General features: G+C 45.0%; 2 protein-coding genes across 2 annotated transcripts in view; one reads left to right on the forward strand and one right to left on the reverse strand.

Annotated features, from left to right (window-relative positions):
* The window catches only part of LOC311081730 (membrane-spanning 4-domains subfamily A member 8-like), a 352,363-nt gene that overhangs the window by 244,821 nt on the left and 80,042 nt on the right, over positions 1 to 27,500 (reverse strand). The window lies entirely within an intron of this gene.
* The window catches only part of LOC311082084 (uncharacterized protein), a gene marked incomplete at both ends in the record, with an annotated part of 257,684 nt that overhangs the window by 92,622 nt on the left and 137,562 nt on the right, over positions 1 to 27,500 (forward strand). The window lies entirely within an intron of this gene.

Raw genomic sequence — 27,500 nt, forward strand, 5'->3', positions numbered from 1 at the left:
TAGCAACCGCCTAGCAACACCATAGCAACCACCCAGAACACCCTAGCAACTGCCTAGCAACCACCCAGAATACCCTAGCAACCGCCTAGCAACACCATAGTAACCACCCAGAACACCCTAGCAACCGCCTAGCAACCACCCAGAATACCCTAGCAACTGCCTAGCAACCGCCTAGCTACCACCCAGAATACCTTAGCAACACCATAGCAACCACCCAGAACACCCTAGCAACCGCCTAACAACACCCTAGCAACCGCCTAGCAACCACCCAGAACACCCTAGCAACCGCCTAGCAACACCATAGCAACCACCCAGAATACCCTAGCAACCACCTAGCAACCGCCTAGCAACCACCCAGAATACCTTAACAACCGCCTAGCAACACCATAGCAACCACCCAGAACACCCTAGCAACCGCCTAGCAACCAACCAGAACACCCTAGCAACCGCCTAGCAACACCATAGCAACCACCCAGAACACCCTAGCAACCGCCTAGCAACACCAGAACACCCTAGCAACTCCCTAGCAACCACCCAGAATACCCTAGCAACCGCCTAGCAACACCATAGCAACCACCCAGAACACCCTAGCAACCGCCTAGCAACACCAGAACACCCTAGCAACTGCCTAGCAACCACCCAGAACACCCTAGCAACCGCCTAGCAACACCATAGCAACCACCCAGAACACCCTAGCAACTGCCTAGCAACCACCCAGAATACCCTAGCAACCGCCTAGCAACACCATAGTAACCACCCAGAACACCCTAGCAACCGCCTAGCAACCACCCAGAATACCCTAGCAACTGCCTAGCAACCGCCTAGCTACCACCCAGAATACCTTAGCAACACCATAGCAACCACCCAGAACACCCTAGCAACCGCCTAACAACACCCTAGCAACCGCCTAGCAACCACCCAGAACACCCTAGCAACCGCCTAGCAACACCATAGCAACCACCCAGAACACCCTAGCAACCGCCTAGCAACCACCCAGAACACCCTAGCAACCGCCTAGCAACCAACCAGAACACCCTAGCAACCGCCTAGCAACACCATAGCAACCACCCAGAACACCCTAGCAATCGCCTAGCAACCACCCAGAATACCCTAGCAACCGCCTAGCAACCAACCAGAACACCATAGCAACCACCCAAAATACCCTAGCAACCGCCTAGCAACCACCCAAAAGACCCTAGCAACCACCAGAAATATCCTAGCAACCGCCTAGCAACCACTCAGAATACCCTAGCAACCGCCTAGCAAAAAACTTTCTGGTCCAAACTTTCTCAAGCCAACTTAAAGTTTGTCTCGACGAACTTTCGCATCTAGTTATTATTATTATTCTTCTTACCAAAAAATTACACTCAATCTCCTCCTAGAGCTTTAACTCTACATACTCCAAACTCGGCTCAGACCTTCAAACTGATCTGACTCGAGTTGCTATATCTTTTCAGACTGATCGGACTTACGGTTTTCCTAAAAATGACGATCAAAACTCGGAAAAACTCCCATTGACTTACATTGGGGAGTTCTAAAAACATTTGAATCCAAACTGCCGTTTTCACACACACAGACTCCAAAGGGCCTGACACCCCTGCATCTCTCCCTCTCTCTCTCCCTCAGAGGATTTATATTATCAAGCAACCAATAAGTAATGGCCTAAAATCTTCATAGCCACACCCTAGCAACCAGTTACAGCACCCTAGCAACCACTAAGAGCTCCCTAGCAACCACCATAAACCCAAAAAAAACCTTTTTTTATATTTTTTTTATTTTTTAAAGCAATATTGCACTCGTGGCCTTGCGATATTGCTCCATGCTTGTGCCTATTCGGCCATAGGCACGAGGCCGCAGGCCGAGTGCCGTACTGAAGGCACTCGTTATTAACTCCATATAAACCATCTTTGACAACTACCAACCGCCTAGCAACACCATAGCAACCACCCAGAATACCCTAGCAACCGCCTAGCAACACCATAGCAACCACTCAGAACACCCTAGCAACTGCCTAACAACCACCCAGAACACCCTAGCAACCACCCAAAATACCTTAGAACACCCTAGCAACACCATAGCAACCACTCAGAACACCCTATCAACCACCCAAAATACCTTAGAACACCATAGCAACCACCCAGAACACCCTAGCAACCACCCAAAATACCCTAGCAACCGCCTAGCAACCACCCAAAATACCCTAGCAACCATCCAAAATATCCTAGCAACCGCCTAGCAACCACCCAGAACACCCTAGCAACCACCTAGCAACCACCCAGAACACCCTAGCAACCACCCAAAATACCCTAGCAACCGCCTAGCAACCACCCAGAACACCCTAGCAACCACCGAAAATATCTTAGAAACCGCCTAGCAACTACCCAAAAGACCCTAGCAACCACCCAAAATACCCTAGCAACCGCCTAGCAACCACCCAGAATACCCTAGCAACCACCTAAAATACCCTAGCAACCACCTAAAATACCCTAGCAACCGCCTATCAACCACCCAAAAGACCCTAGCAACCACCCAAAATATCCTAGCAACCGCCTAGCAACCACCCAGAACACCCTAGCAACCGCCTAGCAACCACCCAGAACACCCTAGCAACCACCCAAAATACCCTAGCAACCACCCAAAATACCCTAGCAACCGCCTGGCAACCACTCAGAATACCCTAGCAACCGCCTAGCAAAAAACTTTCTGGTCCAAACTTTCTCAAGCCAACTTAAAGTTTGTCTCGACGAACTTTCGCATCTAGTTATTATTATTATTCTTCTGTTAAAAACTGTTGACTCAAACTCGTCCTAGAGCTTTAACTCTACATACTCCAAACTCGGCTCAGACACTCAAACTGATCTGAAGTTAGTTGCTATATCTTTTCAGACTGATCGGACTTACGGTTTTCCTAAAAATGACGATCAAAACTCGGAAAAACTCCCATTGACTTACATTGGGGAGTTCTAAAAACATTTGAATCCAAACTGCCGTTTTCACACACACAGACTCCAAAGGGCCTGACAGCCCTGCGTCTCTCCCTCTCTCTCCCTCAGAGGATTTATATTATCAAGCAACCAATAAGTAATGGCCTAAAATCTTCATAGCCACACCATAGCAACCAGTTTCAGCACCCTAGCAACCACTAAGAGCTCCCTAGCAACCACCCTAAACCAAAAAAAAAAATTTTTTACATTTTTTTGTATTTTTTAACGCAATATTACACTCGTGGCCTTGCGATATTGCTCCATGCTTGTGCCTATTCGGCCATAGGCACGAGGCCGCAGGCCGAGTGCCGTACTGAAGGCACTCGTTATTAAAGATTTTAAGAACTCTATAAAAACTCCATAGTAACCATCTTTGACAACTACCAACCACCTAGTAACACCATAGCAACTACCAAAAATACCTTAGCAACCATCTTGAACACCCTAGCAACATCTAGAAATGCTCTAGTAACCACCAAATATACCCTAGCAACCACCCAGAACACCCTAGCAACTGCCTAGCAACCCCCCAGAACACCTAGCAACTGCCTAGCAACCACCCAGAACACCTAGCAAACAGCCAGAACACCCTAGCAACTGCCTAGCAACCACCCAGAACACCTAGCAACTGCCTAGCAACAACCCAGAACACCCTAGCAACCGCCTAGCAACACCTTAGCAACCACCCAGAACACCCTAGCAACCGCCTAGCAACCACCCAGAATACCTTAGCAACCGCCTAGCAACACCATAGCAACCACCCAGAACACCCTAGCAACCGCCTAGCAACCACCCAAAATACCCTAGCAACCGCCTAGCAACACCATAGCAACCACCCAGAACACCCTAGCAACCGCCTAGCAACCACCCAGAATACCTTAGCAACCGCCTAGCAACACCATAGCAACCACTCAGAACACCCTAGCAACTGCCTAACAACCACCCAGAACACCCTAGCAACCACCCAAAATATCCTAGCAACCGCCTAGCAACCACCCAGAACACCCTACAACCGCCTAGCAACCACCCAGAACACCCTAGCAACCACCCAAAATACCCTAGCAACCGCCTAGCAACCACCCAAAAGACCCTAGCAACCACCGAAAATATCTTAGAAACCGCCTAGCAACTACCCAAAAGACCCTAGCAACCACCCAAAATGCCCTAGCAACCGCCTAGCAACCACCCAGAATACCCTATCAACCACCTAAAATACCCTAGCAACCACCTAAAATACCCTAGCAACCGCCTATCAACCACCCAAAAGACCCTAGCAACCACCCAAAATATCCTAGCAACCGCCTAGCAACCACCCAGAACACCCTAGTAACCACCCAGAACACACTAGCAACCGCCTAGCAACCACCCAGAACACCCTAGCAACCACCCAAAATACCCTAGCAACCGCCTAGCAACCACCCAAAAGACCCTAGCAACCACCGAAAATATCTTAGAAACCGCCTAGCAACTACCCAAAAGACCCTAGCAACCACCCAAAATACCCTAGCAACCGCCTAGCAACCACCCAGAATACCCTAGCAACCACCTAAAATACCCTAGCAACCACCTAAAATACCCTAGCAACCGCCTATAAACCACCCAAAAGACCCTAGCAACCACCCAAAATATCCTAGCAACCGCCTAGCAACCACCCAGAACACCCTAGTAACCACCCAGAACACCCTAGCAACCGCCTAGCAACCACCCAGAACACCCTAGCAACCACCCAAAACACCCTAGCAACCGCCTAGCAACCACCCAAAAGACCCTAGCAACCACCAGAAATATCCTAGCAACCGCCTAGCAAAAAACTTTCTGGTCCAAACTTTCTCAAGCCAACTTAAAGTTTGTCTCGACGAACTTTCGCATCTAGTTATTATTATTATTCTTCTGTTAAAAACTGTTGACTCAAACTCGTCCTAGAGCTTTAACTCTACATACTCCAAACTCGGCTCAGACACTCAAACTGATCTGAAGTTAGTTGCTATATCTTTTCAGACTGATCGGACTTACGGTTTTCCTAAAAATGACGATCAAAACTCGGAAAAACTCCCATTGACTTACATTGGGGAGTTCTAAAAACATTTGAATCCAAACTGCCGTTTTCACACACACAGACTCCAAAGGGCCTGACAGCCCTGCGTCTCTCCCTCTCTCTCTCCCTCAGAGGATTTATATTATCAAGCAACCAATAAGTAATGGCCTAAAATCTTCATAGCCACACCCTAGCAACCAGTTTCAGCACCCTAGCAACCACTAAGAGCTCCCTAGCAACCACCCTAAACCAAAAAAAATTTTTTTTTACATTTTTTTGTATTTTTTAACGCAATATTACACTCGTGGCCTTGCGATATTGCTCCATGCTTGTGCCTATTCGGCCATAGGCACGAGGCCGCAGGCCGAGTGCCGTACTGAAGGCACTCGTTATTAAAGATTTTAAGAACTCTATAAAAACTCCATAGTAACCATCTTTGACAACTACCAACCACCTAGTAACACCATAGCAACTACCAAAAATACCTTAGCAACCATCTTGAACACCCTAGCAACATCTAGAAATGCTCTAGTAACCACCAAATATACCCTAGCAACCACCCAGAACACCCTAGCAACTGCCTAGCAACCCCCCAGAACACCTAGCAACTGCCTAGCAACCACCCAGAACACCTAGCAAACAGCCAGAACACCCTAGCAACTGCCTAGCAACCACCCAGAACACCTAGCAACTGCCTAGCAACAACCCAGAACACCCTAGCAACCGCCTAGCAACACCATAGCAACCACCCAGAACACCCTAGCAACCGCCTAGCAACCACCCAGAATACCTTAGCAACCGCCTAGCAACACCATAGCAACCACCCAGAACACCCTAGCAACCGCCTAACAACCACCCAAAATACCCTAGCAACCGCCTAGCAACACCATAGCAACCACCCAGAACACCCTAGCAACCGCCTAGCAACCACCCAGAATACCCTATCAACCACCTAAAATACCCTAGCAACCACCTAAAATACCCTAGCAACCGCCTATCAACCACCCAAAAGACCCTAGCAACCACCGAAAATATCTTAGAAACCGCCTAGCAACTACCCAAAAGACCCTAGCAACCACCCAAAATGCCCTAGCAACCGCCTAGCAACCACCCAGAATACCCTATCAACCACCTAAAATACCCTAGCAACCACCTAAAATACCCTAGCAACCGCCTATCAACCACCCAAAAGACCCTAGCAACCACCCAAAATATCCTAGCAACCGCCTAGCAACCACCCAGAACACCCTAGTAACCACCCAGAACACCCTAGCAACCGCCTAGCAACCACCCAGAACACCCTAGCAACCACCCAAAATACCCTAGCAACCGCCTAGCAACCACCCAAAAGACCCTAGCAACCACCGAAAATATCTTAGAAACCGCCTAGCAACTACCCAAAAGACCCTAGCAACCACCCAAAATACCCTAGCAACCGCCTAGCAACCACCCAGAATACCCTAGCAACCACCTAAAATACCCTAGCAACCACCTAAAATACCCTAGCAACCGCCTATAAACCACCCAAAAGACCCTAGCAACCACCCAAAATATCCTAGCAACCGCCTAGCAACCACCCAGAACACCCTAGTAACCACCCAGAACACCCTAGCAACCGCCTAGCAACCACCCAGAACACCCTAGCAACCACCCAAAACACCCTAGCAACCACCCAAAACACCCTAGCAACCGCCTAGCAACCACCCAAAAGACCCTAGCAACCACCAGAAATATCCTAGCAACCGCCTAGCAACCACTCAGAATACCCTAGCAACCGCCTAGCAAAAAACTTTCTGGTCCAAACTTTCTCAAGCCAACTTAAAGTTTGTCTCGACGAACTTTCGCATCTAGTTATTATTATTATTCTTCTTACTAAAAATTTATCCCCTATCTCCTCCTAGAGCTTTAACTCTACATACTCCAAACTCGGCTCAGACCTTCAGACTATTCTGACTCGAGTTGCTTTATCTTTTCAGACTGATCGGACTTACGGTTTTCCTAAAAATGCCGATCAAAACTCGGAAAAACTCCCATTGACTTGCATTGGGGAGTTCTAAAAAATTCAAATCTAGATTCAAACTGACCAACCGACAAAAATTTAAATCTAAACACCTTGAAGACTTATTCAAACTGCCGTTCTATATACAATATAAGCCATTGAGACTCAATTAAACTAATAAACTCATCTATCTATCTACTTCAAACTATTTTAAACTTTAAACTACTTTAAACTTCAAACTAAATTAAACTTCAAACTAATATAAACTTTAAACTACTTTAAACTTCAAACTTAAGCTTTAACTCATTTAAACTTATAAACTGTAAACTCATTTAAACTTATAAACTGTAAACTAATTTAAACTTATAAACTCAAAACTCATTTAAACTTATAAACTAAACTCAAAAACTTGTACACTTATAAACTCTAAACTCATAAACTCTGTGTGTGTGTGTGTGTGTGTGTGTAAACACACACACACACACTCTAAACTCATTTAAACAAACTCTAAACTCATTTAAACTTATAAACGCAAAACTCAAAAACTCGTAAACTACTTTAAACTTCAAACCACTTTAAACTTCTTAAGTTTAAAGCTCCCAGCTCCCAAGCAACTCCATAGCAACCAAACTTGAGTACCCTAGCAACCGTTTTACAAGACCTATATCTCTGCATCAGAACTTCGTATAGAGATGAGGTTTGGCTCTTTTGACTCATGCTAGCAAACAGCACTTCCAACATGCTACACATGCTAGCAGTGAATAGCTACATGCTAATAGCAATTAGTTAAGTGCTAAATCATGCCAAGATCATGCTAAGAACTCTATAAAAACTCCATAGTAACCATCTGTAACAACTACCAACCACCTAGTAACACCATAGCAACCGCCCAGAATACCTTAGTAACCGCCTAGCAACACCATAACAACCACCCAGAACACCCTAGCAACCACCCAGAATACCCTAGCAACTGCCTAGCAACACCATAGCAACAACCCAGAACACCCTAGCAACCACCCAGAATACCTTAGCAACCGCCTAGCAACACCATAGCAACCACCCAGAACACCCTAGCAACCGCCTAGCAACCACCAAGAACACCCAAGCAACCGCCTAGCAACCACCCAGAATACCCTAGCAACTGCCTAGCAACACCATAGCAACCACCCAGAACACCCTAGCAACCACCTAGCAACCACCCAGAACACCCTAGCAACTGCCTAGCAACCACCAAGAATACCCTAGCAACCACCTAGCAACACCATAACAACCACCCAAAACACCCTAGCAACCCACTAGAAAACCCCCAACAACTTTTTAACTGTAAACTACTTTAAACTTCAAACTGATTTAAACTTTAAACTAATTTAAACGTTAGACTAATTTAAACTTTAAACTAATTTAAACTTCAAACTAATTTAAACTTCAAACTAATTTAAACTTTAAAGTAATTTAAAATTTAAACTACTTTAAACTTGAAACTAATTTAAACTTTAAACTAATTTAAACTTTAGACTAATTTAAACTTTAAACTAATTTAAGCTTCAAACTAATTTAGACTTTAAACTATTTTAAACTTCTAACTAATTTGAACTTTAAACTAATTTAAACTTCAAACTACTTTAAACTCCAAACTGCTTTAAACTTCTTCAAACTTTCTGGTCCAGCTTTCTCAAGCCAACTTAAAGTTTGTCTCGACGAACTTTTTAATCTAGTTATTAAGTTGGCTTGAGAGAGCCAACATATTGAAATCCTATTTAAACTTATTATTATTATTATTATTAAGTTGGCTTGAGAGAGCCAACATATTGAAATCCAATTTAAACTTATTATTAAGTTGGCTTGAGAGAGCCAACATATTGAAATCCTATTTAAACTTATTATTATTAAGTTGGCTTGAGAGAGCCAACATATTGAAATCCAATTTAAACTTATTATTAAGTTGGCTTGAGAGAGCCAACATATTGAAATCCAATTTAAACTTATTATTCTTATTATTATTCTTCTGTTAAAAACTGTTGACTCAAACTCGTCCTAGAGCTTTAACTCTACATACTCCAAACTCGGCTCAGACACTCAAACTGATCTGAAGTTAGTTGCTATATCTTTTCAGACTGATCGGACTTACGGTTTTCCTAAAAATGACGATCAAAACTCGGAAAAACTCCCAACTCCCAATTCAAATCCAGATTCAAACTCACCAACCGACGAAAATTCAAATCTAAATACCTTGAAGACTAAACCAAACTGCCGTTCTATATACTATATTAGCCAATGAGACTCATTTAAACTAATAAACTCTAAACTATAAACACTTATAAACTAATTAACTTATAAACTCATGAATTCATAAACTTATGAACTCTTAAACTCATAAATTAATAAACTCTGAACTCTTAATCTCATTTAAACTTATAAACTCTAAACTGATTTAAACTTATAAACTCAAAACTCAAGAACTCATACACTTATAAACTCATCAATGTATACACTTATAAACTCTAAACTCAGACACACACACTGAGTTTATGAGTGAGTGTGTGAGCGAGTTAGTGTGTGTGTGTGTTTGTGTGTGTGTGTGTGTGTGTGTGTCTATCTAACTTATTTATCTATCTGTCAAACTTCAAACTACTGTAAACTTCAAACCACTATAAACTTCTTAAGTTTAAATCTTCCAGCTCCCAAGCAACTCCATAGCAACCAAACTTGAGTACCCTAGCAACCGTTTTGCAAGACCTATATCTCTGTATCAGAACATCGTATAGAGATGAGTTTTGGCTCTTTTGACTCATGCTAGCAAACAGCACTTCCAACATGCTACACATGCTAGCAATGAATAGCTACATGCTAATAGCAATTAGTTAAGTGTTAAATCATGCCAAGATCATGCTAAGAACTCTATAAAAACTCCATAGTAACCATCTGTGACAACTACCAACCACCTAGTAACACCATATCAACCGCCCTGAATACCATAGCAACCACCCAGAACACCCTAGCAACCGCCTAGCAACCACCCAGAACACCCTAGCAACCACCCAAAATATCCTAGCAACCACCCAAAATATCCTAGCAACCACCCAAAACACCCTAGCAACCGCCTAGCAACCACCCAAAAGACCCTAGCAACCACCTAGCAACCACCCAAAATATCCTAGCAACCACCCAAAACACCCTAGCAACCGCTTAGCAACCACCCAAAAGACCCTAGCAACCACCCAAAATATCCTAGCAACCACCCAAAACACCCTAGCAACCGCCTAGCAACCACCCAAAAGACCCTAGCGACCACCCAGAACACCCTAGCAACCACCCAAAATACCCTAGCAACCACCCAAAACACCCTAGCAACCACCCAAAACACCCTAGCAACCGCCTAGCAACCATCCAAAAGACCCTAGCAACCACCCAAAATATCCTAGCAACCACCCAAAACACCCTAGCAACCGCCTAGCAACCACCCAAAAGACCCTAGCAACCACCAAAAATATCCTAGCAACCACCAAAATACCCTAGCAACCGCCTAGCAACCACCCAAAAGACCCTAGCAACCACCTAGCAACTACCCAAAAGACCCTAGCAACCACCCAGAACACCCTAGCAACCGCCTAGCAACCACCCAGAACACCCTAGCAACCACCCAAAAGACCCTAGCAACCACCCAAAATATCCTAGCAACCACCCAAAACACCCTAGCAACCGCCTAGCAACCACCCAAAAGACCCTAGCAACCACCCAGAACACCCTAGCAACCACCCAAAAGACCCTAGCAACCACCCAGAACACCCTAGCAACCAACCAAAACACCCTAGCAACCACCCAAAACACCCTAGCAACCGCCTAGCAACCACCCAAAATACCCTAGCAACCACCCAAAAGACCCTAGCAACCACCCAAAACACCCTAGCAACCGCCTAGCAACCACCCAAAAGACCCTAGCAACCACCCAAAATATCCTAGCAACCACCCAAAACACCCTAGCAACCGCCTAGCAACCACCCAAAAGACCCTAGCAACCACCCAAAACATCCTAGCAACCACCCAAAACACCCTAGCAACCGCCTAGCAACCACCCAAAACACCCTAGCAACCACCTAAAATATCCTAGCAACCGCCTAGCAACCACCCAAAAGACCCTAGCAACCACCCAAAATATCCTAGCAACTGCCTAGCAACCACCCAAAAGACCCTAGCAACCATCAGAAATATCCTAGCAACCGCCTAGCAACCACCCAGAATACCCTAGCAACCACCCAAAACAGCCTAGCAACCACCCAGAAAACCCTAGCAACCGCCTAGCAACCACCCAGAATACCCTAGCAACCACCTAGAACACCCTAGCAACCACCCAAAAGACCTTAGCAACCACCCAGGACACCCTAGCAAAAACCTAGCAACCACCCAGAACACCCTAGCAACCGCCCAAAATACCCTAGCAACACCATAGCAACCACCTATAACATCCTAGCAACCGCCTAGCAAAAAAACGTTCTGCTCCAAACTTTCTCAAGCCAACTTAAAGTTTGTCTCGACGAACTTTCGCATCTAGTTAAGTTGGCTTGAGAAAGCCAACATATTGAAATCCTATTTAAACTTATTATTATTAAGTTGGCTTGAGAGAGCCAACATATTGAAATCCTATTTAAACTTATTATTATTATTATTATTATTATTCCGAGACTAAAATTTCTATATGAAACTCCTCCTAGAGCTTTAACTCTACATACTCCAAACTCGGCTCAGACACTCAAACTGATCTGACTCGCGTTGCTATATCTTTTCAGACTGATCGGACTTACGGTTTTCCTAAAAATGACGATCAAAACTCGGAAAAACTCCCATTGACTTACATTGGGGAGTTCTAAAAACATTTGAATCCAAACTGCCGTTTTCACACACACAGACTCCAAAGGGCCTGACAGCCCTGCGTCTCTCCCTCTCTCTCTCCCTCAGAGGATTTATATTATCAAGCAACCAATAAGTAATGGCCTAAAATCTTCATAGCCACACCATAGCAACCAGTTTCAGCACCCTAGCAACCACTAAGAGCTCCCTAGCAACCACCCTAAACCAAAAAAAAAAATTTTTTACATTTTTTTGTATTTTTTAACGCAATATTACACTCGTGGCCTTGCGATATTGCTCCATGCTTGTGCCTATTCGGCCATAGGCACGAGGCCGCAGGCCGAGTGCCGTACTGAAGGCACTCGTTATTAAAGATTTTAAGAACTCTATAAAAACTCCATAGTAACCATCTTTGACAACTACCAACCACCTAGTAACACCATAGCAACTACCAAAAATACCTTAGCAACCATCTTGAACACCCTAGCAACATCTAGAAATGCTCTAGTAACCACCAAATATACCCTAGCAACCACCCAGAACACCCTAGCAACTGCCTAGCAACCCCCCAGAACACCTAGCAACTGCCTAGCAACCACCCAGAACACCTAGCAAACAGCCAGAACACCCTAGCAACTGCCTAGCAACCACCCAGAACACCTAGCAACTGCCTAGCAACAACCCAGAACACCCTAGCAACCGCCTAGCAACACCATAGCAACCACCCAGAACACCCTAGCAACCGCCTAGCAACCACCCAGAATACCTTAGCAACCGCCTAGCAACACCATAGCAACCACCCAGAACACCCTAGCAACCGCCTAGCAACCACCCAGAATACCTTAGCAACCGCCTAGCAACACCATAGCAACCACTCAGAACACCCTAGCAACTGCCTAACAACCACCCAGAACACCCTAGCAACCACCCAAAATATCCTAGCAACCGCCTAGCAACCACCCAGAACACCCTACAACCGCCTAGCAACCACCCAGAACACCCTAGCAACCACCCAGAACACCATAGCAACCACCCAAAATACCCTAGCAACCGCCTAGCAACCACCCAGAATACCTTAGCAACCGCCTAGCAACACCATAGCAACCACTCAGAACACCCTAGCAACTGCCTAACAACCACCCAGAACACCCTAGCAACCACCCAAAATATCCTAGCAACCGCCTAGCAACCACCCAGAACACCCTACAACCGCCTAGCAACCACCCAGAACACCCTAGCAACCACCCAGAACACCCTAGCAACCACCCAAAATACCCTAGCAACCGCCTAGCAACCACCCAAAAGACCCTAGCAACCACCGAAAATATCTTAGAAACCGCCTAGCAACTACCCAAAAGACCCTAGCAACCACCCAAAATGCCCTAGCAACCGCCTAGCAACCACCCAGAATACCCTATCAACCACCTAAAATACCCTAGCAACCACCTAAAATACCCTAGCAACCGCCTATCAACCACCCAAAAGACCCTAGCAACCACCCAAAATATCCTAGCAACCGCCTAGCAACCACCCAGAACACCCTAGTAACCACCCAGAACACCATAGCAACCGCCTAGCAACCACCCAGAACACCCTAGCAACCACCCAAAATACCCTAGCAACCGCCTAGCAACCACCCAAAATATCCTAGCAACCGCCTAGCAACCACCCAGAACACCCTAGTAACCACCCAGAACACCCTAGCAACCGCCTAGCAACCACCCAGAACACCTTAGCAACCACCCAAAATACCCTAGCAACCGCCTAGCAACCACCCAAAAGACCCTAGCAACCACCAGAAATATCCTAGCAACCGCCTAGCAACCACTCAGAATACCCTAGCAACCGCTTAGCAAAAAACTTTCTGGTCCAAACTTTCTCAAGCCAACTTAAAGTTTGTCTCGACGAACTTTCGCATCTAGTTATTATTATTATTCCGAGACTAAAATTTCTATATGAAACTCCTCCTAGAGCTTTAACTCTACATACTCCAAACTCGGCTCAGACACTCAAACTGATCTGACTCGCGTTGCTATATCTTTTCAGACTGATCGGACTTACGGTTTTCCTAAAAATGACGATCAAAACTCGGAAAAACTCCCATTGACTTACATTGGGGAGTTCTAAAAACATTTGAATCCAAACTGCCGTTTTCACACACACAGACTCCAAAGGGCCTGACAGCCCTGCGTCTCTCCCTCTCTCTCTCCCTCAGAGGATTTATATTATCAAGCAACCAATAAGTAATGGCCTAAAATCTTCATAGCCACACCATAGCAACCAGTTTCAGCACCCTAGCAACCACTAAGAGCTCCCTAGCAACCACCCTAAACCAAAAAAAAATTTTTTTTACATTTTTTTGTATTTTTTAACGCAATATTACACTCGTGGCCTTGCGATATTGCTCCATGCTTGTGCCTATTCGGCCATAGGCACGAGGCCGCAGGCCGAGTGCCGTACTGAAGGCACTCGTTATTAAAGATTTTAAGAACTCTATAAAAACTCCATAGTAACCATCTTTGACAACTACCAACCACCTAGTAACACCATAGCAACTACCAAAAATACCTTAGCAACCATCTTGAACACCCTAGCAACATCTAGAAATGCTCTAGTAACCACCAAATATACCCTAGCAACCACCCAGAACACCCTAGCAACTGCCTAGCAACCCCCCAGAACACCTAGCAACTGCCTAGCAACCACCCAGAACACCTAGCAAACAGCCAGAACACCCTAGCAACTGCCTAGCAACCACCCAGAACACCTAGCAACTGCCTAGCAACAACCCAGAACACCCTAGCAACCACCTAGCAACACCATAGCAACCACCCAGAACACCCTAGCAACCGCCTAGCAACCACCCAGAATACCTTAGCAACCGCCTAGCAACACCATAGCAACCACCCAGAACACCCTAGCAACCGCCTAGCAACCACCCAGAATACCTTAGCAACCGCCTAGCAACACCATAGCAACCACTCAGAACACCCTAGCAACTGCCTAACAACCACCCAGAACACCCTAGCAACCACCCAAAATATCCTAGCAACCGCCTAGCAACCACCCAGAACACCCTACAACCGCCTAGCAACCACCCAGAACACCCTAGCAACCACCCAGAACACCCTAGCAACCACCCAAAATACCCTAGCAACCGCCTAGCAACCACCCAAAAGACCCTAGCAACCACCGAAAATATCTTAGAAACCGCCTAGCAACTACCCAAAAGACCCTAGCAACCACCCAAAATGCCCTAGCAACCGCCTAGCAACCACCCAGAATACCCTATCAACCACCTAAAATACCCTAGCAACCACCTAAAATACCCTAGCAACTGCCTATCAACCACCCAAAAGACTCTAGCAACCACCCAAAATATCCTAGCAACCGCCTAGCAACCACCCAGAACACCCTAGTAACCACCCAGAACACCCTAGCAACCGCCTAGCAACCACCCAGAACACCCTAGCAACCACCCAAAATACCCTAGCAACCGCCTAGCAACCACCCAAAATATCCTAGCAACCGCCTAGCAACCACCCAGAACACCCTAGTAACCACCCAGAACACCCTAGCAACCGCCTAGCAACCACCCAGAACACCTTAGCAACCACCCAAAATACCCTAGCAACCGCCTAGCAACCACCCAAAAGACCCTAGCAACCACCAGAAATATCCTAGCAACCGCCTAGCAACCACTCAGAATACCCTAGCAACCGCTTAGCAAAAAACTTTCTGGTCCAAACTTTCTCAAGCCAACTTAAAGTTTGTCTCGACGAACTTTCGCATCTAGTTATTATTATTATTCTTCTTACCAAAAAATTACACTCAATCTCCTCCTAGAGCTTTAACTCTACATACTCCAAACTCGGCTCAGACCTTCAAACTGATCTGACTCGAGTTGCTATATCTTTTCAGACTGATCGGACTTACGGTTTTCCTAAAAATGACGATCAAAACTCGGAAAAACTCCCATTGACTTACATTGGGGAGTTCTAAAAACATTTGAATCCAAACTGCCATTTTCACACACACAGACTCCAAAGGGCCTGACACCCCTGCATCTCTCCCTCTCTCTCTCCCTCAGAGGATTTATATTATCAAGCAACCAATAAGTAATGGCCTAAAATCTTCATAGCCACACCCTAGCAACCAGTTACAGCACCCTAGCAACCACTAAGAGCTCCCTAGCAACCACCATAAACCCAAAAAAAACCTTTTTTTATATTTTTTTTATTTTTTAAAGCAATATTGCACTCGTGGCCTTGCGATATTGCTCCATGCTTGTGCCTATTCGGCCATAGGCACGAGGCCGCAGGCCGAGTGCCGTACTGAAGGCACTCGTTATTAACTCCATATAAACCATCTTTGACAACTACCAACCGCCTAGCAACACCATAGCAACCACCCAGAATACCCTAGCAACCGCCTAGCAACACCATAGCAACCACTCAGAACACCCTAGCAACTGCCTAACAACCACCCAGAACACCCTAGCAACCACCCAAAATACCTTAGAACACCCTAGCAACACCATAGCAACCACTCAGAACACCCTATCAACCACCCAAAATACCTTAGAACACCATAGCAACCACCCAGAACACCCTAGCAACCACCCAAAATACCCTAGCAACCGCCTAGCAACCACCCAAAATACCCTAGCAACCATCCAAAATATCCTAGCAACCGCCTAGCAACCACCCAGAACACCCTAGCAACCACCTAGCAACCACCCAGAACACCCTAGCAACCACCCAAAATACCCTAGCAACCGCCTAGCAACCACCCAGAACACCCTAGCAACCACCGAAAATATCTTAGAAACCGCCTAGCAAATACCCAAAAGACCCTAGCAACCACCCAAAATACCCTAGCAACCGCCTAGCAACCACCCAGAATACCCTAGCAACCACCTAAAATACCCTAGCAACCACCTAAAATACCCTAGCAACCGCCTATCAACCACCCAAAAGACCCTAGCAACCACCCAAAATATCCTAGCAACCGCCTAGCAACCACCCAGAACACCCTAGCAACCGCCTAGCAACCACCCAGAACACCCTAGCAACCACCCAAAATACCCTAGCAACCACCCAAAATACCCTAGCAACCGCCTAGCAACCACCCAAAAGACCCTAGCAACCACCAGAAATATCCTAGCAACTGCCTGGCAACCACTCAGAATACCCTAGCAACCGCCTAGCAAAAAACTTTCTGGTCCAAACTTTCTCAAGCCAACTTAAAGTTTGTCTCGACGAACTTTCGCATCTAGTTCTTATTATTATTCTTCTGTTAAAAACTGTTGACTCAAACTCGTCCTAGAGCTTTAACTCTACATACTCCAAACTCGGCTCAGACACTCAAACTGATCTGAAGTTAGTTGCTATATCTTTTCAGACTGATCGGACTTACGGTTTTCCTAAAAATGACGATCAAAACTCGGAAAAACTCCCAACTCCCAATTCAAATCCAGATTCAAACTCACCAACCGACGAAAATTCAAATCTAAATACCTTGAAGACTAAACCAAACTGCCGTTCTATATACTATATTAGCCAATGAGACTCATTTAAACTAATAAACTCTAAACTATAAACACTTATAAACTAATTAACTTATAAACTCATGAATTCATAAACTTATGAACTCTTAAACTCATAAATTAATAAACTCTGAACTCTTGATCTCATTTAAACTTATAAACTCTAAACTGATTTAAACTTATAAACTCAAAACTCAAGAACTCATACACTTATAAACTCATCATTGTATACACTTATAAACTCTAAACTCAGACACACACACTGAGTTTATGAGTGAGTGTGTGAGCGAGTTAGTGTGTGTGTGTGTTTGTGTGTGTGTGTGTGTTGGTTGTGTGTGTGTGTGTGTGTCTATCTAACTTATTTATCTATCTGTCAAACTTCAAACTACTGTAAACTTCAAACCACTATAAACTTCTTAAGTTTAAATCTTCCAGCTCCCAAGCAACTCCATAGCAACCAAACTTGAGTACCCTAGCAACCGTTTTGCAAGACCTATATCTCTGTATCAGAACATCGTATAGAGATGAGTTTTGGCTCTTTTGACTCATGCTAGCAAACAGCACTTCCAACATGCTACACATGCTAGCAATGAATAGCTAAATGCTAATAGCAATTAGTTAAGTGTTAAATCATGCCAAGATCATGCTAAGAACTCTATAAAAACTCCATAGTAACCATCTGTGACAACTACCAACCACCTAGTAACACCATATCAACCGCCCTGAATACCATAGCAACCACCCAGAACACCCTAGCAACCGCCTAGCAACCACCCAGAACACCCTAGCAACCACCCAAAATATCCTAGCAACCACCCAAAATATCCTAGCAACCACCCAAAACACCCTAGCAACCGCCTAGCAACCACCCAAAAGACCCTAGCAACCACCTAGCAACCACCCAAAATATCCTAGCAACCACCCAAAACACCCTAGCAACCGCTTAGCAACCACCCAAAAGACCCTAGCAACCACCCAAAATATCCTAGCAACCACCCAAAACACCCTAGCAACCGCCTAGCAACCACCCAAAAGACCCTAGCAACCACCCAGAACACCCTAGCAACCACCCAAAAGACCCTAGCAACCACCCAGAACACCCTAGCAACCAACCAAAACACCCTAGCAACCACCCAAAACACCCTAGCAACCGCCTAGCAACCACCCAAAATACCCTAGCAACCACCCAAAAGACCCTAGCAACCACCCAAAACACCCTAGCAACCGCCTAGCAACCACCCAAAAGACCCTAGCAACCACCCAAAATATCCTAGCAACCACCCAAAACACCCTAGCAACCGCCTAGCAACCACCCAAAAGACCCTAGCAACCACCCAAAACATCCTAGCAACCACCCAAAACACCCTAGCAACCGCCTAGCAACCACCCAAAACACCCTAGCAACCACCTAAAATATCCTAGCAACCGCCTAGCAACCACCCAAAAGACCCTAGCAACCACCCAAAATATCCTAGCAACTGCCTAGCAACCACCCAAAAGACCCTAGCAACCATCAGAAATATCCTAGCAACCGCCTAGCAACCACCCAGAATACCCTAGCAACCACCCAAAACAGCCTAGCAACCACCCAGAAAACCCTAGCAACCGCCTAGCAACCACCCAGAATACCCTAGCAACCACCTAGAACACCCTAGCAACCACCCAAAAGACCTTAGCAACCACCCAGGACACCCTAGCAAAAACCTAGCAACCACCCAGAACACCCTAGCAACCGCCCAAAATACCCTAGCAACACCATAGCAACCACCTATAACATCCTAGCAACCGCCTAGCAAAAAAACGTTCTGCTCCAAACTTTCTCAAGCCAACTTAAAGTTTGTCTCGACGAACTTTCGCATCTAGTTAAGTTGGCTTGAGAGAGCCAACATATTGAAATCCTATTTAAACTTATTATTATTATTATTATTATTATTATTATTATTCCGAGACTAAAATTTCTATATGAAACTCCTCCTAGAGCTTTAACTCTACATACTCCAAACTCGGCTCAGACACTCAAACTGATCTGACTCGCGTTGCTATATCTTTTCAGACTGATCGGACTTACGGTTTTCCTAAAAATGACGATCAAAACTCGGAAAAACTCCCATTGACTTACATTGGGGAGTTCTAAAAATATTTGAATCCAAACTGCCGTTTTCACACACACAGACTCCAAAGGGCCTGACAGCCCTGCGTCTCTCCCTCTCTCTCTCCCTCAGAGGATTTATATTATCAAGCAACCAATAAGTAATGGCCTAAAATCTTCATAGCCACACCATAGCAACCAGTTTCAGCACCCTAGCAACCACTAAGAGCTCCCTAGCAACCACCCTAAACCAAAAAAAAATTGTTTTTACATTTTTTTGTATTTTTTAACGCAATATTACACTCGTGGCCTTGCGATATTGCTCCATGCTTGTGCCTATTCGGCCGAGTGCTATACTGAAGGCACTCGTTATTAACTCCATATAAACCATCTTTGACAACTACCAACCACCTAGTAACACCATAGCAACTACCAAAAATACCTTAGCAACCATCTTGAACACCCTAGCAACATCTAGAAATGCTCTAGTAACCACCAAATATACCCTAGCAACCACCCAGAACACCCTAGCAACTGCCTAGCAACCCCCCAGAACACCTAGCAACTGCCTAGCAACCACCCAGAACACCTAGCAAACAGCCAGAACACCCTAGCAACTGCCTAGCAACCACCCAGAACACCTAGCAACTGCCTAGCAACAACCCAGAACACCCTAACAACTGCCTAGCAACACCATAGCAACCACCCAGAACACCCTAGCAACCGCCTAGCAACCACCCCGAACACCCTAGCAACCGCCTAGCAACACCATAGCAACCACCCAGAACACCCTAGCAACCGCCTAGCAACCACCCAGAATACCTTAGCAACCGCCTAGCAACACCATAGCAACCACCCAGAACACCCTAGCAACCGCCTAGCAACCACCCAAAACACCCTAGCAACCGCCTAGCAACACCATAGCAACCACCCAGAACACCCTAGCAACCGCCTAGCAACCACCCAGAATACCTTAGCAACCGCCTAGCAACACCATAGCAACCACTCAGAACACCCTAGCAACTGCCTAACAACCACCCAGAACACCCTAGCAACCACCCAAAATATCCTAGCAACTGCCTAGCAACCACCCAGAACACCCTAGCAACCACCCAAAATATCCTAGCAACCGCCTAGCAACCACCCAGAACACCCTAGCAACCGCCTAGCAACCACCCAGAACACCCTAGCAACCACCCAAAATACCCTAGCAACCGCCTAGCAACCACCCAAAAGACCCTAGCAACCACCGAACATATCTTAGAAACCGCCTAGCAACTACCCAAAAGACCCTAGCAACCACCCAAAATGCCCTAGCAACCGCCTAGCAACCACCCAGAATACCCTATCAACCACCTAAAATACCCTAGCAACCACCTAAAATACCCTAGCAACCGCCTATCAACCACCCAAAAGACCCTAGCAACCACCCAAAATATCCTAGCAACCGCCTAGCAACCACCCAGAACACCCTAGTAACCACCCAGAACACCCTAGCAACCGCCTAGCAACCACCCAGAACACCCTAGCAACCACCCAAAACACCCTAGCAACCGCCTAGCAACCACCCAAAAGACCCTAGCAACCACCAGAAATATCCTAGCAACCGCCTAGCAACCACTCAGAATACCCTAGCAACCGCCTAGCAAAAAACTTTCTGGTCCAAACTTTCTCAAGCCAACTTAAAGTTTGTCTCGACGAACTTTCGCATCTAGTTAAGTTGGCTTGAGAAAGCCAACATATTGAAATCCTATTTAAACTTATTATTATTATTCTTCTGACCCTAAAAAAATCTATATCAAACTCCTCCTAGAGCTTTAACTCTACATACTCCAAACTCGGCTCGGACACTCAGACTGATCTGACTCGGTATGCTATATCTTTTCAGACTGATCGGACTTACGGTTTTCCTAAAAATGACGATCAAAACTCGAAAAAACTCATTCAAAAACTCCATTGACTTACATTGGGGAGTTCTAAAAAATTCAAACCGACAAAAATTTAAATCTAAACACCTTGAAGACTAAACCAAACTGCCGTTCTATATACTATATGAGCCATTGAGACTAATTTAAACTAAAAAACTCTAAACTATAAACACTTATAAACTAATTAACTTATAAACTCATGAATTCATAAACTTATGAACTCAAACTCATAAAATTAATAAACTCTGAACTCTTAATCTCATTTAAACTTATAAACTCTAAACTGATTTAAACTTATAAACTCAAAACTCAAGAACTCATACACTTATAAACTCATCAATTTATACACTTATAAACTCTAAACTCAGACACACACACTGAGTTTATGAGTGAGTGTGTGAGCGAGTTAGAGTGTGTGTGTGTGTGTGTGTGTGTGTGTGTGTGTCTATCTAACTTATTTATCTATCTGTCAAACTTCAAACTACTGTAAACTACTGTAAACTTCAAACCACTATAAACTTCTTAAGTTTAAATCTTCCAGCTCCCAAGCAACTCCATAGCAACCAAACTCGAGTACCCTAGCAACCGTTTTGTAAGACCTATATCTCTGTATCAGAACATCGTATAGAGATGAGGTTTGGCTCTTTTGACTCATGCTAGCAAACAGCACTTCCAACATACTACACATGCTAGCAGTGAATAGCTACATGCTAGTAGTGATTAGTTAAGTGTTAAATCATGCCAAGATCATGCTAAGAACTCTATAAAAACTCCATAGTAACCATCTGTGACAACTACCAGCCACCTAGTAACACCATATCAACCGCCCTGAATACCTTAGCAACCGCCTAGCAACCACCCAGAACAGCCTAGCAACCACCCATAACACCCTAGCAACCACCTAGCAACCACCCAAAAGACCCTAGCAACCGCCTAGCAACCACCCAAAAGACCCTAGCAACCACCCAAAATACCCTAGCAACCGCCTAGCAACCACCCAAAAGACCCTAGCAACCACCGAAATATCCTAGCAACTGCCTAGCAACCATCCAAAAGACCCTAGCAACTACCCAAAATATCCTAGCAACTGCCTAGCAACTACCCAAAAGACCCTAGCAACCACCCAGAACACCCTAGCAACCACCCAGAACACCCTAGCAACCACCCAAAAGACCCTAGCAACCACCCAAAACACCCTAGCAACGCCTAGCAACCACCCAAAAGACCCTAGCAACCACCGAGAACACCCTAGCAACCACCCAAAATACCCTAGCAACCACCCAAAAGACCCTAGCAACCACCCAAAACACCCTAGCAACCGCCTAGCAACCACCCAAAAGACCCTAGCAACCACCCAAAATATCCTAGCAACCACCCAAACCACCCTAGCAACCGCCTAGCAACCACCCAAAAGACCCTAGCAACCACCCAAAACATCCTAGCAACCACCTAGCAACCACCCAAAAGACCCTAGCAACCACCTAGCAACCACCCAAAAGACCCTAGCAACCACCTAAAATATCCTAGCAACCGCCTAGCAACCACCCAAAAGACCCTAGCAACCATCAGAAATATCCTAGCAACCGCCTAGCAACCACCCAGAATACCCTAGCAACCACCCAAAACAGCCTAGCAACCACCCAGAAAACCCTAGCAACCGCCTAGCAACCACCCAGAATACCCTAGCAACCACCCAAAATACCCTAGCAACCACCCAGAACACCCTAGCAACCGCCCAAAATACCATAGCAACACCATAGCAACCACCCATAACATCCTAGCAACTGCCTAGCAAAAAACGTTCTGCTCCAAACTTTTCTCAAGCCAACTTAAAGTTTGTCTCGACGAACTTTCGCATCTAGTTATTATTATTATTCCGAGACTAAAATTTCTATATGAAACTCCTCCTAGAGCTTTAACTCTACATACTCCAAACTCGGCTCAGACACTCAAACTGATCTGACTCGCGTTGCTATATCTTTTCAGACTGATCGGACTTACGGTTTTCCTAAAAATGACGATCAAAACTCGGAAAAACTCCCATTGACTTACATTGGGGAGTTCTAAAAACATTTGAATCCAAACTGCCGTTTTCACACACACAGACTCCAAAGGGCCTGACAGCCCTGCGTCTCTCCCTCTCTCTCTCCCTCAGAGGATTTATATTATCAAGCAACCAATAAGTAATGGCCTAAAATCTTCATAGCCACAGCCTAGCAACCAGTTTCAGCACCCTAGCAACCACTAAGAGCTCCCTAGCAACCACCCTAAACCAAAAAAAAACATTTTTTTATTATTTTTTTATTTTTTAAAGCAATTTTACTCATGGCCTTGCGATATCGCTCCATGCTTGTGCCTATTCGGCCATAGGCACGAGGCCGCAGGCCGAGTGCCGTACTGAAGGCACTCGTTATTAACTCCATATAAACCATCTTTGACAACTACCAACCGCCTAGCAACACCATAGCAACCACCCAGAATACCCTAGCAACCGCCTAGCAACACCATAGCAACCACTCAGAACACCCTAGCAACTGCCTAACAACCACCCAGAACACCCTAGCAACCACCCAAAATACCTTAGAACACCCTAGCAACACCATAGCAACCACTCAGAACACCCTATCAACCACCCAAAATACCTTAGAACACCATAGCAACCACCCAGAACACCCTAGCAACCACCCAAAATACCCTAGCAACCGCCTAGCAACCACCCAAAATACCCTAGCAACCATCCAAAATATCCTAGCAACCGCCTAGCAACCACCCAGAACACCCTAGTAACCACCCAGAACACCCTAGCAACCACCTAGCAACCACCCAGAACACCCTAGCAACCACCCAAAATACCCTAGCAACCGCCTAGCAACCACCCAGAACACCCTAGCAACCACCGAAAATATCCTAGCAACCGCCTAGCAACCACCCAGAACACCCTAGTAACCACCCAGAACACCCTAGCAACCACCTAGCAACCACCCAGAACACCCTAGCAACCACCCAAAATACCCTAGCAACCGCCTAGCAACCACCCAGAACACCCTAGCAACCACCGAAAATATCTTAGAAACCGCCTAGCAACTACCCAAAAGACCCTAGCAACCACCCAAAATACCCTAGCAACCGCCTAGCAACCACCCAGAATACCCTAGCAACCACCTAAAATACCCTAGCAACCACCTAAAATACCCTAGCAACCGCCTATCAACCACCTAAAAGACCCTAGCAACCACCCAAAATATCCTAGCAACCGCCTAGCAACCACCCAGAACACCCTAGTAACCACCCAGAACACCCTAGCAACCGCCTAGCAACCACCCAGAACACCCTAGCAACCACCCAAAATACCCTAGCAACCGCCTAGCAACCACCCAAAAGACCCTAGCAACCACCAGAAATATCCTAGCAACTGCCTAGCAACAACCCAGAACACCCTAACAACTGCCTAGCAACACCATAGCAACCACCCAGAACACCCTAGCAACCGCCTAGCAACCACCCAGAACACCCTAGCAACCACCTAGCAACACCATAGCAACCACCCAGAACACCCTAGCAACCGCCTAACAACACCATAGCAACCACCCAGAACACCCTAGCAACCGCCTAGCAACCACCCAGAATACCTTAGCAACCGCCTAGCAACACCATAGCAACCACTCAGAACACCCTAGCAACTGCCTAACAACCACCCAGAACACCCTAGCAACCACCCAAAATACCTTAGAACACCCTAGCAACACCATAGCAACCACTCAGAACACCCTATCAACCACCCAAAATACCTTAGAACACCATAGCAACCACCCAGAACACCCTAGCAACCACCCAAAATACCCTAGCAACCGCCTAGCAACCACCCAAAAGACCCTAGCAACCACCCAAAATATCCTAGCAACCGCCTAGCAACCACCCAGAACACCCTATTAACCACCCAGAACACCCTAGCAACCGCATAGCAATCACCCAGAACACCCTAGCAACCACCCAAAAGACCCTAGCAACCACCGAAAATATCTTAGAAACCGCCTAGCAACTACCCAAAAGACCCTAGCAACCACCCAAAATACCCTAGCAACCGCCTAGCAACCACCCAGAATACCCTAGCAACCACCTAAAAGACCATAGCAACCACCCAAAATATCCTAGCAACCGCCTAGCAACCACCCAGAACACCCTAGTAACCACCCAGAACACCCTAGCAACCGCCTAGCAACCACCCAGAACACCCTAGCAACCACCCAAAATACCCTAGCAACCGCCTAGCAACCACCCAAAAGACCCTAGCAACCACCAGAAATATCCTAGCAACCGCCTAGCAACCACTCAGAATACCCTAGCAACCGCCTAGCAAAAAACTTTCTGGTCCAAACTTTCTCAAGCCAACTTAAAGTTTGTCTCGACGAACTTTCGCATCTAGTTATTATTATTCTTCTTACTAAAAATTTATCCCCTATCTCCTCCTAGAGCTTTAACTCTACATACTCCAAACTCGGCTCAGACCTTCAGACTATTCTGACTCGAGTTGCTTTATCTTTTCAGACTGATCGGACTTACGGTTTTCCTAAAAATGCCGATCAAAACTCGGAAAAACTCCCATTGACTTGCATTGGGGAGTTCTAAAAAATTCAAATCTAGATTCAAACTGACCAACCGACAAAAATTTAAATCTAAACACCTTGAAGACTTATTCAAACTGCCGTTCTATATACTATATAAGCCATTGAGACTCAATTAAACTAATAAACTCATCTATCTATCTACTTCAAACTATTTTAAACTTTAAACTACTTTAAACTTCAAACTAAATTAAACTTCAAACTAATATAAACTTTAAACTACTTTAAACTTCAAACTTAAGCTTTAACTCATTTAAACTTATAAACTGTAAACTCATTTAAACTTATAAACTGTAAACTAATTTAAACTTATAAACTCAAAACTCATTTAAACTTATAAACTAAACTCAAAAACTTGTACACTTATAAACTCTAAACTCATAAACTCTGAGTGTGTGTGTGTGTGTGTGTAAACACACACACACACACACACACACTCTAAACTCATTTAAACAAACTCTAAACTCATTTAAACTTATAAACGTAAAACTCAAAAACTCGTAAACTACTTTAAACTTCAAACCACTTTAAACTTCTTAAGTTTAAAGCTCCCAGCTCCCAAGCAACTCCATAGCAACCAAACTTGAGTACCCTAGCAACCGTTTTACAAGACCTATATCTCTGCATCAGAACATCGTATAGAGATGAGGTTTGGCTCTTTTGACTCATGCTAGCAAACAGCACTTCCAACATGCTACACATGCTAGCAGTGAATAGCTACATGCTAATAGCAATTAGTTAAGTGCTAAATCCTGCCAAGATCATGCTAAGAACTCTATAAAAACTCCATAGTAACCATCTGTAACAACTACCAACCACCTAGTAACACCATAGCAACCGCCCAGAATACCTTAGTAACCGCCTAGCAACACCATAACAACCACCCAGAACACCCTAGCAACCACCAAGAACACCCAAGCAACCGCCTAGCAACCACCCAGAATACCCTAGCAACTGCCTAGCAACACCATAGCAACCACCCAGAACACCCTAGCAACCACCCAGAACACCCTAGCAACCGCCTAGCAACCACCAAGAATACCCTAGCAACCACCTAGCAACACCATAACAACCACCCAAAACACCCTAGCAACCCACTAGAAAACCCCCAACAACTTTTTAACTGTAAACTACTTTAAACTTCAAACTGATTTAAACTTGAAACTAATTTAAACGTTAGACTAATTTAAACTTTAAACTAATTTAAACTTTAAAGTAATTTAAAATTTAAACTACTTTAAACTTGAAACTAATTTAAACTTTAAACTAATTTAAACTTTAAACTAATTTAAACTTTAAACTAATTTAAACTTTAAACTAATTTAAGCTTCAAACTAATTTAGACTTTAAACTATTTTAAACTTCTAACTAATTTGAACTTTAAACTAATTTAAACTTCAAACTACTTTAAACTCCAAACTGCTTTAAACTTCTTCAAACTTTCTGGTCC

This window comes from Abramis brama (assembly GCF_963993115.1).
Source record: "Abramis brama genome assembly, chromosome: 4".
Lineage (NCBI taxonomy): Eukaryota > Metazoa > Chordata > Actinopteri > Cypriniformes > Leuciscidae > Abramis > Abramis brama.